This window comes from Seriola aureovittata, chromosome 1, assembly GCF_021018895.1.
Source record: "Seriola aureovittata isolate HTS-2021-v1 ecotype China chromosome 1, ASM2101889v1, whole genome shotgun sequence".
Lineage (NCBI taxonomy): Eukaryota > Metazoa > Chordata > Actinopteri > Carangiformes > Carangidae > Seriola > Seriola aureovittata.
Genome location: NC_079364.1, coordinates 1,756,901 through 1,769,449, shown reverse-complemented (window position 1 = coordinate 1,769,449; position 12,549 = coordinate 1,756,901). Strand labels below are relative to the sequence as shown.

The window sequence follows — 12,549 nt, the reverse complement described above, 5'->3', positions numbered from 1 at the left end:
GCGCGTCTCTCATGAGTCTGATTTACTGGCCAGAGCTCCAGACATTTATAGCATCATGACCTCTGAGTGTGAGAGCAGGCCTGTCTTATTTATTTATTTTCTATCTAATAAGCATGGTGTTTTATTAAAATGCAAATATGGCTCTTAGTGATGAGGAAAACTGCCAATTATGATGGTGACCCTCTCAACCGCCTTTTAACAGCTCTGTCATTTCCATTTGTAAACAGGAAGTGAGTGAATCTAAGGATAAGCTGTCAGGAAATGAACTGAGGATCTTTGTGCTCCCCAGAGGATGAACCCCATCTAACAAAATGTTGATGGGCATTTGTCGTGGCTGTTCATAGATAAATGCTCCCCAGAGGATGATTTCTGTTCCCTGTCCAAGAAATGAAAGCAAACACATGCTAATGACGTCATTGTATTCACACACGGGGCGAGCACCCACAGATCTTCTTTCATTAGCTGCAGTTCGCTGCGCACACAGACGCCTCTGGGCTCTAACCACATGATTTAATAAAAGGGAAAGTGTGAGAAGAGAAGTTTGAGGTGTAGCCCCGCGCCGTGTGTGCGTTCAGGGGAGCGATGCTCCTGGCTGGTAGCAGCCTAAAGAATTTATATAGAACTTCATATCAAAGAAAACAGTAGAAGCCTGTTCCTTTCTTTCTTGTGCTTTCTTGAGTCGATGCCAAGTTTGAACCTGTTTGTGGAGTCCCAACTCCCAAAGGTGGGAGGATGCAGCGCGCTCGATCTGCAGCTAGGACAACAGCATCACCTCAGCACACCTGTCTACACCTGTGACAACATCATTTTAACTCAAACGCCTCGGTCACCAGCCTTTTCTGAGCTTTCAGCTGTGTTGACCGTTAGATGCAGCCAACAGATGTTTTATCGTCACTAATGCGTAAAAACATCATTCTGATTTACATACGTGTCACATAATCTGTCCACACAAGGATCCAGAATTAACTTCACAATAAAAACACAAACCTTTTCCTCAGACGAATCAGTTTTGCACCAACAAATATTAGATTTGAACCGTGAGAGTTGTTTTGAAGGTAATTATATGTCTCTGCTGGTTAAAACTCTGCTGAGGCATCAGCCAGCAGTAAATGACCACAGGGCTGCTGAGATCAGACTGTTCTCTCCCCCGGATGATGGTGGATGCTGACTGGCTGGTCTCGCCTGGTTACAGAGGCACAGACCTCCAGAATCATCAGAGCAGAACTGTCAAGTCGGAAAATCAAAATGCAAAATGTAAGCATTACTGTCTGACCTGAAAAATCCCCTGTAATCCATCAGTTGTGTTGTAACTGTAATATTTTCGTTACTTTACTAGTTACAGAAAAGATAAAGAATCATTTTGACGTTTATATAAACAGACAACGACACGATGTAGTTTACAAGACTCGAACGTACAATTGATTGATTTTACTGAGCATCACCAGCTGGCTTAATGTTCGTCCTGACTGCACACAGGGGTCCTGTCCTCCCCATGAAGGGGGGGGGGGGGGGGGTCCACAGACCAGCTGATTTCTCAGTGTAGGACTTACTGGGCGTCACGTTCCTCTGGCACCAAGCTAACACGCCTCGGATCAGTTTCTCCACTGAATGTGCACAAAACTGATATCAACCCTCCACCAAAGTCCCACCAAGCAGAGGTGCACCATTACTTCTTACTGGAAAAGTAATCACATTACTGTCATGCACTACCAATGTAATGTGCTACTGCCCAACACTGATGCAGGGACGCTTAGCTGAGCAAGTCAACTTCCAAAATACTAGTAAAATGACAAAGAAAGACTGAGCTGAAAAAGACCCTCATTCTTTATCAAATTTGAATTTAACTGATTTATTGGCAAAACAAAACGGATGACCCGACCACGAGGAAGAATCTAACTGAAGGCCGTGAACATGAGAAACAGACGTGAGAGCAGTGACAGTGAAACTCCTTTTTGTTCATGTTCATTAAGATTATGATTAAGATTAGATTATGAAATATAAATCCTGGGAATATATTCAGTTAAATATTCATAGGATAATTCAGAGTGGGGTGAGTCAACAGTGGTGTCTTCTCTGATTGTCTGTCATTGACTGTGTCTTTTCCCTCCTCCTCCTCCTCCTCCTCCTCTCTGACTCAGTAACCTTGATTCTCTGTTCTCACACCGAGATCCTTTTAAGTAACAGCTGTCTGTCCTCCTCGCTCAAAAATTGGATTTCGTTCACGTTGCTCTGAGGCCCGAGCTGATTTACAGGTGCTCAGATATGCATTCTTATCAGGATTCTGGCGTCAGGAGGTAATTCATTAAAAAAAAAAAACACCCAGACTGAGAGCGGCGGCAATGAGAGGAGTGGAAATGAGGAGCAGGAAAACAGAGGGAAGATGGAAGATGACAGGATTGAGGAGGCGAGTTAAATAAACACAGCGGCAGGACGAGGACAGCAGACGTCTTCAAGGACTTCTTCCGTTTCTCCAGTACTTGCTTTCAAGTGCACGCGGTGTTACGTCCGACACGATGGTGTGGACAGATTGAAAGCCCTCGCTGTAATGACAAGCGTGATGAAGCTCGCTCTGTCTCGTCTACAGCCGTTGTGAGGTCACCGTGGCTCCATGGCAACCATCCATCGAAATTAGTGTTTCTGAACGGATGTAATTTAGCAATCAAGAGTTTTCCACTCTGAATGAGGACTGTCAGCTGAGAGAGAGAGAGAAACAAAACAAGTGGAAGTGACCAGCAGATGAGAGCGGGTCCTGTTGTGACTGTGGAGCTGGAAACCTGCAGAGTTTATTTCCTGTTTTCAGAGATTTATTTCTTCATTTCACTTCGGATTTTAAAAATGATTTCCGCTCAGAGCTGCGTCTCTGCGCTCGGATAAAGTGTCACTGTACAAATATTACAACTGTCTTGTTCCTCAGTTTAATACCTACATGAGTTTACCTTCGCAAATGCAATATCTCCGTTACGCTTCGAGGGAATTTCTTTAAATCTGGTATTAAAAAAAAGGACGTTGGTGGCCAAAGGTCAAAGGTCGTGGTGACATCACAAAACATGATTTTATGATTGAGAACTCAATATCTCGAGAAATCCTCAAGGGTATCCCTTCAGATTTGGATACAAACAGTCACTTGGACTCAAGGACGAGCTGATTAGACTTAGGTGGACAAAGGTCAAAGGTCAAGGTCACGGTGACCTCACAAAAACATGGGTTTTTGGCGTTGTGAACGTGTTATCATGCCCTGAGGGAATCTGAGGGAATTTCTTCAAATTTGGTCACAAACAGTCACTTGGGCTCAGAGACGAACTGATTAGATTTTGATTGACAAAGGTCAAAGGTCACGATCACGGTGACCTCAAATTTCACACAAATGGTCAATATTTTATCTGACTCTGGATAAACAGGATGTAACCTGAAACTAGTCTGAGCGGCGGAGGGATACGACCACGAGGAGGTGATTCAGACCTGATCGGCGCCGACTCAGGTGACGTCACCTGAGGACACACAGCTCCGGTCTGGGCACCTAATTATGAATCTTGGCTTTTTCACTAAAAATGACCCAAAAAGGAGCAAAACTTTATACTGAATGTTTTTGGAAAAGAGTTGGTGATTTCTCCGTTTTTCTTTTTTGTTCCGCAGAATGAAATATTTGTTTTGGACAGTTTGCTGTGTTCAGGTGAGCGCTGCGCCGCTCTGAGCGAGCTCCAGGCAGCGCTGCAGGATTAATGAGAGCCTCCCTCTGTTTGTCTTCACCTGTCCTCGCAGGTGGTCGATGGCTGCTTCACACGCGCTTCGTTAAGAAGAGCTTTTCTCAGAGGATGAGAGGCCGGGGCGCAGGGAGGAGGATGATCCACGTGTAGAGATCTGTTCACACCGTCTCTACAGATGTACTCTCTGTTCCCTCTGCATTCACCCGGCCCTGCTGTCTGGACCGCTGAGGTGTGTTTCTCTGCCGCTGCACAGGTGAGGGATTTCTGCCAGTGAGGCTTCAGTGATCTGACACTTCACATTAAATCAATCTGAGAGTCTGTGTGTGTGTGTGTGTGTGTGTGTGTGTGTGTGTGTGTGTGTGTGTGTGTGTGTCTGCTGCTCAGCCAACCTTGTGACTTCTTTACTGTGGGGATGAGGCTCACTTACTTGCTCCGTGTCTGTTACAGCCTTGCGCTCTGGCTTTCTGTGGTTCTTACAGTCTGTGGGGGGGTGGGGGGGTCCACACTGTTTGTCCTCATTAAACCAACAGCTCTGATTTAATCAAATATAATCTGCCTGTGGTAAATCAATGGATAAAAGAGAGCTGGCGAAAGGTTTTCCTTCTTGATGCTCTGTGACATGACCTTCTCATTTTCCCTGCTAAAGCTTTCGAGCTTCTGTCGCCTCCTAGTTTTGGGTTTGTGTCACATTTACTGTCTGGGTCAGCTCGGGGTCATAACCCTGAGAAGAATAATCAACAAGCAAAAGTCATCGTCGAGTCACAGCTTAGCATCTGTGTCTGGTTACAGCAGGTGCGTATAAGGTTGTAGAACAGAATAAGTAAGTCTTAATTTTAGCTTTGACTAATAGCTTGCTATACCCAGCAGTAACCTGGCAGGACTTGCAAGGCAAAGAGTTAACATTAGCTAATCAGCTAGTCATTAGCTAACTACATTATTAAGTGTGGTTACAGGATATATTAATGATTGATCCTGATCTGGAGTGAGTCAGCCAGAAAACATTAAAATGATGGACGTAGCTGCTGTGAAGTCACACACAGGTTTCTGAAGAGCGGTTTTGGAGCTCAGAGTGAGCTGCCCGCTTTTGCCATCTTGGCAGTGCCTGACTCCGCCCCTTAACTCCCAGCTAATCCAAAAGTGGACAAAGAGGAGGGGTTTGTGAGGAGTCGAGACTTCGGTGCATGTTGGTTTGTGGCGAGCACGCCCACACAAGAGTCACCCTGTCACTCAAAGAGGCCACGCCCTCAATCCCCCTTAACTGTAGTCCTTAATAAAATGTAAACAGGTGAGTTACATAAACAGGTGTCATAAAGGAGGAAATTAGCTCTAGAGACCAAAACTGTTTTTGTACCAGGCGGTAAACATGTTTATTTCTGCTGTAAAGTTGGACATTTTAACATGGGAGTCTATGGGGACTGACTCACTGTTGGAGCCAGACTCTAGTGGTCGTTAGAGGAACTGCAGGCATGTGGTTCTTCATTTTTCAGCCCCAGAGCTTGACACTTGGTTTTAAACGACGTCACACAGTCTCTACACACAGTTGAGATGACTACTAAGTACAGCTCCAGTTTGTCCGGGTCAAAACTCTCAGAAACTTTCTCCTGAAACTCTCTTCACTCATCAGAGATCTGTTCATTATGATTTTTCTTTTTACTTTTGTATCGCAGCGAACCAATCAGGTGATGACCCTCAACCCTCAGTTTACTCCACTGCAGAAAACCACGGGATCAATTCCCAGCGGCAGTTTCTCCAGCTCAGTTTGAAGTCAGTGATGTGTCACCACAGCTGAAATGCGAATAAACACATACCTAACATCTTTAAACTCAGCTGAGTCTGATTGGACAAAAACAAGCAGCGTTCAAGAGCTCTCAGAGGAGTCATTAGCATTCCTCTGATTCTTTGTGTCTTTCTGTAGTTGGAGATTTCACACTCCACAGATTCCTGTCAAACTTTCCTCCTCCTCCTCCTTAAATGTGAGGGTACTTGTGTCCTTCATGAAGACAGAAACCTCAGAGTAGCTCAGCTTTTGATCTTTAATACATCAAATCAATGTAGTCAGGGTGCAACAGAAGAAGAAGAAGAAGAAGAAGAAAAATCATTGCACATCTCGTTACTGTGCTGCGAGCTTTCTCTGCTGTCCCACATTTGATACTTTCCTCAGATTTCTCTTCTTCCTTTCTTCTTTTCAAGGTGAAGCCTGTAACGCTCCTCCTCCCGTGCTTTTATTCTGGAGGTCACTACTGTGGAAATGAAGTGAATATGACAGAAGAGGAGTCAGAGAAATCTGCAGCACAAAGTGTCTGCTGAGTTGTTTTTATATTCTTTCTCTCTCCGACTTCAGCAAAGTGATGATGGACGTGTTTACCGAAAAAATACACCGCGGGCTCATTTTAATATCTGTGTATGAAACAGAAACACGTGGATGTTGAGGATTCTGTGGCTGATGATGAGTTGTGTCGACTACTTTTCAGAAATAATCTGTGGTGATGAAAAACACTCAACATCTGTAAAGCTGAAAACATTCAGAGCTGATCATTCATCTAAACCAGGAACATACGTCTCCAGGATTACATCTTGTCTGCCAGTTATTAAAAAAAAAAGAAAGTAATCTCACTTTAGGAGTTCACCAGTCACAACATTTGCATGGAAAGAAATTCGCTCTTGATCTGGAGTATATGAAGAGTGTGGAGGGAGATTAGTGCTGCACACACTCTCTCTCTTTGGATTTGAAACGCTCGCAGCGCTCGGATGAACTGAGGAGGGAAAAGCACGAGTATTAGCGTGCTCGGGAAATTTATTTCAAGGCAAACTCCCAGCTGGATTAGATGATACTGTAACCTGTGGGCAAAGGTGGCATTCAGGTCACATGGTGCCACGATGGAAAGATTTTATCCTCTGAGGAGCAGGAATGCTTAGATTAGGAATTTATTGTCCCTGAGGGGCAATTTGGTTTGTAACAGTCAATACACATCACAAAACAAATGATACAATAAATACAGACATCATCTTGGTCAGCTGCAGTAAGACGTGAAGCACTAAGAGTCCATCAGTGTTTGTTAATTACAGTGAAACTTGTTTAAAAACCCAAAAGCTGACGGGACAAATACCTGTTTGATTTGACTCCCCGATGACAGGAGTCACTCAGATTCACATTTAGTTTGTTGTTAATTACTTTTTATGTTTTCCATCTCGTTCTCGTGAAGGAGATATCTGAGGAACTCCTCAAGGGAATTTTCTTCAAATGTGGCACAAACATTCACTTTGACTCAAGAGTGAACTGATTAGAATTTGGTGGTCAAAGGTCAAAGGTCACTGTGACCTCACAAAGCAGGTATTTGGTCATACCTCAAGAATTCAAATGCAAATTGTGATAAAAGAATTTAATTCCTTCGAACCCTTCCCGACGTATCCCGTGAGTCTGGACAGACGTGGCTGTCGGAGGCGTAGATCCGCGGGGCGGTGATTCTCGTTTGTCTGTTTTCATCCTGTTCCTCTTCTCACAAAGTGGAGTTCTTCCAAGACGGCGCCCTGAGGGAGAGAACCCCTCCGTCCAACATATCTGCTGCTTCATCTTCCCACAATCCCATTTGGCACTGAATTATTAAAGGCATCAGTACTTTGGGCAAGAAACAGAGTGATTTTCCACTACTTTTTTTAGAAGACCACTTTTCTTTCAGGCCTACACACACACACACACACACACACACACACACACACACAGATAAAGTCTCCTCCTGAAAGAGTTCCCAAATGTGTTGTGTAGCGGAGCGCTCATGCAGAAGGTTGCACCGGTCGACCTCGTCCTCCTCCCGTCCTTCTGTCCACCCCCTGGTTCCCTAAGCCGAGTCCAGCAGAGGCTGGTACACTTACATAAGACAACACATAGCACTCAGTGCCCATTTTTAAACCCCACCTTACTGCCCTCTCCCTTTTAGCTTTACTACTGCCTGGGTGCCTCTCGGAAACACAGGGCTTTGTCCGTCGGTGTGTTTTATACGCTGCGGCGCTGAGCTGAGCCGCGCTCGGGTCCTGGAGGTGTCGTAAACGGCTGCACTCAGACGTGTTGCAGCGTCTTTGTCCTGCACATAAAGATCACAACGGGCCTCATGGGGGAAAGAGGAGAAGGAGAGCTGCAGCTGTGCGGTTCAGACGGCTCGGGCTTTACTGGCTCGAGCCCTCGGGTCACCATGGAGACAGATGTTCCTCTGGACATTTTTCCAAGTTGTTTCCGATGGGCTCTGCTTGTTAAACACTGAGGTGTGTTGATATGAGGCTTTTGTCATCCATTACATCACAGCTCCATGTGTGGATGTGTGTGTTTGAGCGGCACAGTGTGTCGCTGAGAGCAGAGGGAAGAAGGAAAAGGATGGAGTCCGTCAGCTGAATGTTCAGTCAAGGTTCCTTTCAGGTGGAAACGAGGCTGTTTTCTACCTTTTCATGATGACGATTATTGAGTGCAGCAAGTGAGACATGTAGTAAAGATGTTTGGGTGGTGGAAAGTTTTACCTTTGTGTTCACATCCTGCAGGTTTCCTACGTATCCTGGAAAACCTGAAAGCTTTTTGTTTAAATGTGAAAAAACTGCAAAACATTGTGTCGTCCCTGGAAAATAAATTTGACATTCTGGTCTTTTTCTTTTGCTGAGAGCATAACGTCAGATCTCTGTAGCAGCTGGCAGCTGAAATTAGGGCTGAGCTCAGGGAGCAGATGAAGTTAGTGTGGCGAGGGCGAGAGTATATGTGCTGCTTGTTGCCATGTTTGAAATGCTCTGCCACAGTCGTGGGCTTTTGAATGCACCCTGAAACATAAGGTTGGCGAAGCACAAAAAAAAAAAAAGAAGTGAATTTCACTGTGTCTTCTCCATCCAGACAAGAAAAGACCAGATCTGGATCAAAGACATGAACACAAATAGAATAAAGGTTTCAACTCTGAAACTGTGTTTTAAACAGTCGGTTAAAATCTCCCTGTTGATCGAGGCCAGATGTGACAGGTGTAAGTGTACGCCTGAGGCAGCTGTCGGACACTGGGTGTCCTTTCCACAATTACCCCATCGATGTCGAAGCGTATATTTAATTTGCAGAGCCTCACACAGACAGGATGCTGTTCTTTCTCTCCATCGCTCTTTGTCTTCTTTTCATACAGAACATATTAGAACAGCTACGGTTTGTAGAGCAGTGACAAAAGCAGTGAAACACCTGCTGCAGATTTTCATTGTGTTCCCTGTTCACAAACCTCTAACGAGCATCAAATTACTGGTTTGAATTAGAAACGATAATGACAATATTTTATTCTTCTTCTGTGTTTTATTTGAAGTGTTGATCCATCAGAAGATATAAAAACCATCTCTGTGTAGTTTTACATCTCCTCTCTCAGGCTTCGCTCTGGAGCTCTAGTAACAACAGGTCGGTGAGCCAATCAGAGGAGAGGAGGCTCTGAGTCTCTCTTCTGATTGGCTGACTGTTCTCTGAGTGATCCAATAAAAATATAGCAGAATTCAGGTAAAAAACACTCAGAGAAACCAAGTCCTGCAAGGTTTGGATGGTGGGTCCAGGTGGGCGGGGCTTGGTGACTGCTTCGTTGTGACATCACAAAGTTCCAGAAGTCCTGACGGCTGGTTTTAAGGCTCAGTTTCTGAATACAGGCTGTGTGCATTTCTCTGTGGACTGAGGCTTTGATACTTTCACAGTATTAATATAGAAGCTAGAGCTGATCTATAATCACACTACACATGGACACAGACCTTTACACTGGAGGAGCTTTAAATTAAATTCTTCCTCAGACAGGGATCAGTAATTCATTTTTATTTTGCAGGTTTTCCCAGTGAACCTTTTCACCCACATCCCTTCACTTTCTCACGTGTAATCTTAAAAGAAATCAAAGTGTTGTAAATAATGGACTGTGCATAATGTAACTTTGCATTTCAAACGTCTACGTCGACTCAGGCAGCAAATCTCTCCCACATCAGTTCCCGCTCTTTTTTTTTATTTATTTTTTGCTGCTGCAGCTGTTACATATGTTTGTATTCCTCATATGAATTCATAAGAACTCCTAATGCCACCGGAGTAAAGAGAGAAGACTTTCTCTTCTCGGTTGCCATGGTGAATCGTAGTATCTGAGCTCCATTGATGACGGCTTTAACTCAGAGTTGATTGAACTGACTCAGATCAGCTGTTCTGGGACTGAGGACTGAGGTTTCTGAGCTCAGGGTTCAGAGTTTGTTAAACCTGCTTTCTGGATCAGGCTCCAGGTCTGACGTGGTGTGGTTTTGGGAAATTACCTTTTATTCTTTTGCTTTTCGTGAATGAAATGTAAGTTTCAGAGGTGTGAAGGTGCGGCGACTGTAGGCAGCGTGGCGTCAGGGTTACACAGTATGCGAAGTAATAGACACGAGGGAGACGGACTGACCGCTGCGTTAGGAGCTCTGACAGTCGCTCGTTAACACGTTAATGTCTCTTTGAATGAGACACTGAAGACGTCTGTGCGGTAGATGAGGTAGCAGCTCTGCTACAAGAGGCTCCACTGTGTGTGTCACTTATCACGGTTAATGTTACTGTTTGTCAGCCCTAAATACCTTGTTACCAGTGGACCTGTGTGTTGCGTTCACCGCCCTCGCAGACGAGAAAATGTCCTTGATTAAAGTCATTTTTCGGCTCTCCTCTGGCGTCACCAGCAGCCAGGCTTTTGGTGACAGTCTGCAACAATAAAACGATCAGAAACAGAAAATTGGATTTCATTTTGGTTCCTCTTATCTGCAGATTTTAAGCACACTTTGTGCTGAGTTTGAGTTGTTTCTATAGAAGTTGTTTTTGCCTTTTAGTTACAAAGCCGTAGATGGACACGTGTTTTAAAGGAGACTTCCTCGCAGAGTAACCTGTTGGCCTAGAACATGATCCTCATCTGACACACCTGCCTCATGTCATTGGAAATTATTATTATATTATTATATTATTATTATAACAAAGAACTGCATCTTGACAGATATCTATAGACGAAACAAAACCTTTCAGCAGCAGCAGACCAATCAAAAGCAGAACAACTGTCCCTGGAGTTTGTCTGTCAGTTATCCAGGTGATAGGATATCTCCAGGGAGCAGGTGAAAGGACACTACTCTTACCTCCAAAATCAGTGTCATAACCTTGTAAATGTAGGTGTTTTTTAAGTAAGTAAACTAACTGTAAACAAAACACTAACATATAACGTCACCTTATATGCCACCAGTCGTTTGTGATGAAAACAAAGAGGGAGATACCTTGTACAGATAGTAGTTTATACTGGTGCTGGTGTTGAGATGTCTTGGCACTGGATCCAGAAACTGCTCAGATTTATTTCAGGGCGAAACATTTAATTGTGTGTCTGAGGATACAGTTTGGATTCAGGCACCACATGTAACGAAAGCAGGGATGCATCCTGGGACGTTTGGATCTTGTGGCGAGTAAAGCAGCTAATTAGAGCCTGACTAAAGCTGCAGCGAGGAACCTTCCTCCTTCAGGCACAAAAACTTTCCCCGCCATCACGGGAAACCCAGTTTCAGGCGTCAAGATACAATCACAGGCACAACGTGTAACTAAGGCTCAAAAACAGAAGAAAAAAAACAGAGTAGATGAACTGAAACTTGTTCTCAGACATGAAATGTTTTTGTGTTTCCTGTCCCGGCAGAGAAGGAGAAGAAGACGGAGACAGACTCTCAGAGAATTAGCATCTTTTTCTCAAAGTGGGATGAACAGTGGCATCAGGAAAGAGCCCTGCTAATATATCATAGAGCTAGATAAACTAACCTGCTGTAAAAGAAGCTGCTTTTCAGGCCTAAAACTGAACTGAAACAGACAATTTCAGGGTTTTATTCCAGCGAATTCAGTTAAAAAAGACCTAAATTAACGTAATCATGAGGCAACATGGCAGAGACATTAAAACCTCTGGTTTATTGTAAGAATATTATGAGCTAATGATTTCCCCAGAGGACCAAATAGACTTAAAACAGAAACAAACAGCACAATAAAAATATTATTATTTCTCTTTAAGTTTGGTAAGTGACTATCAGAAGTCGTTTGTATCACATTAAAAATATACAAGCAACAACATTCAGCAGTTTAAATCAGTCGTGGATGAAGATGACACTGTGACACGGTGTTTCTTAGCTCTTTAACCCAGTGCAGCAGAGATCTTTGTCCTGTCCTTGTCCAGTTGTTGCTTCAATAAGAAAGACTTTTCTTTTGCATGGTGGCCATTTTGGGACATCTCAGACTGAGCTTGTCAGCCTCAGCTCTACTCTGTCAGACAGGCTCAGCTTTGACCGGTTCAAGCTGGACTTTGTGGGACTCTGTGGGTCAAAACAAAGTGCTTGTTGGTTGTCTCGTTCTAAAATGGACAATTTGATAAGGGTGAGTTCTTGAAGAGAGCTCAGGGAGCCAGCATGGGGATTCAGCTTGGCTCCACAGTCGGACTGGGAGAGAAATTCAGCCTTGGACTTATCCACTGGGACCGGCTGCTGGAACGACACTGACGGAGCCTGTAAAGACGCTGACAGAGTCCTCAGCTCGCTCAGCCTGAGCTCTCTGCTCTTTCTTTGTCTGAGGCTTTTTTTTTTTAAGGTGAAAACATGGTCTCTTCTTCAGTGGAGGAAAGAAGGTCCAAAGACCAGAGACACTCAGATGACATCACATGCAGAGGGGGCGTGGCTTCATTTTCTGCTCAGGACGCCATTACTCCACTATATCTTTACATAGAAAATTGTTGTTTGCTGCTTCATTATTGTTTAAAATGTCATTTACAGCAGCAGGTATTTCACCAACCAGGAAACGGATATCAGAACTCATCCATAGTGAACGCCAATCACATCTGGCAATATA

General features: G+C 44.1%; 1 protein-coding gene across 2 annotated transcripts in view; it reads left to right on the top strand.

Annotated features, from left to right (window-relative positions):
• Positions 1-12,549, top strand: part of large2 (LARGE xylosyl- and glucuronyltransferase 2) — a 193,161-nt gene that overhangs the window by 61,024 nt on the left and 119,588 nt on the right. For both annotated transcript variants that reach the window (XM_056404211.1, XM_056404376.1), the window contains one exon: positions 3,760-3,957. The gene's annotated coding sequence lies outside the window, so the exon portion shown is untranslated. The remainder of the gene's footprint in view (positions 1-3,759; positions 3,958-12,549) is intronic.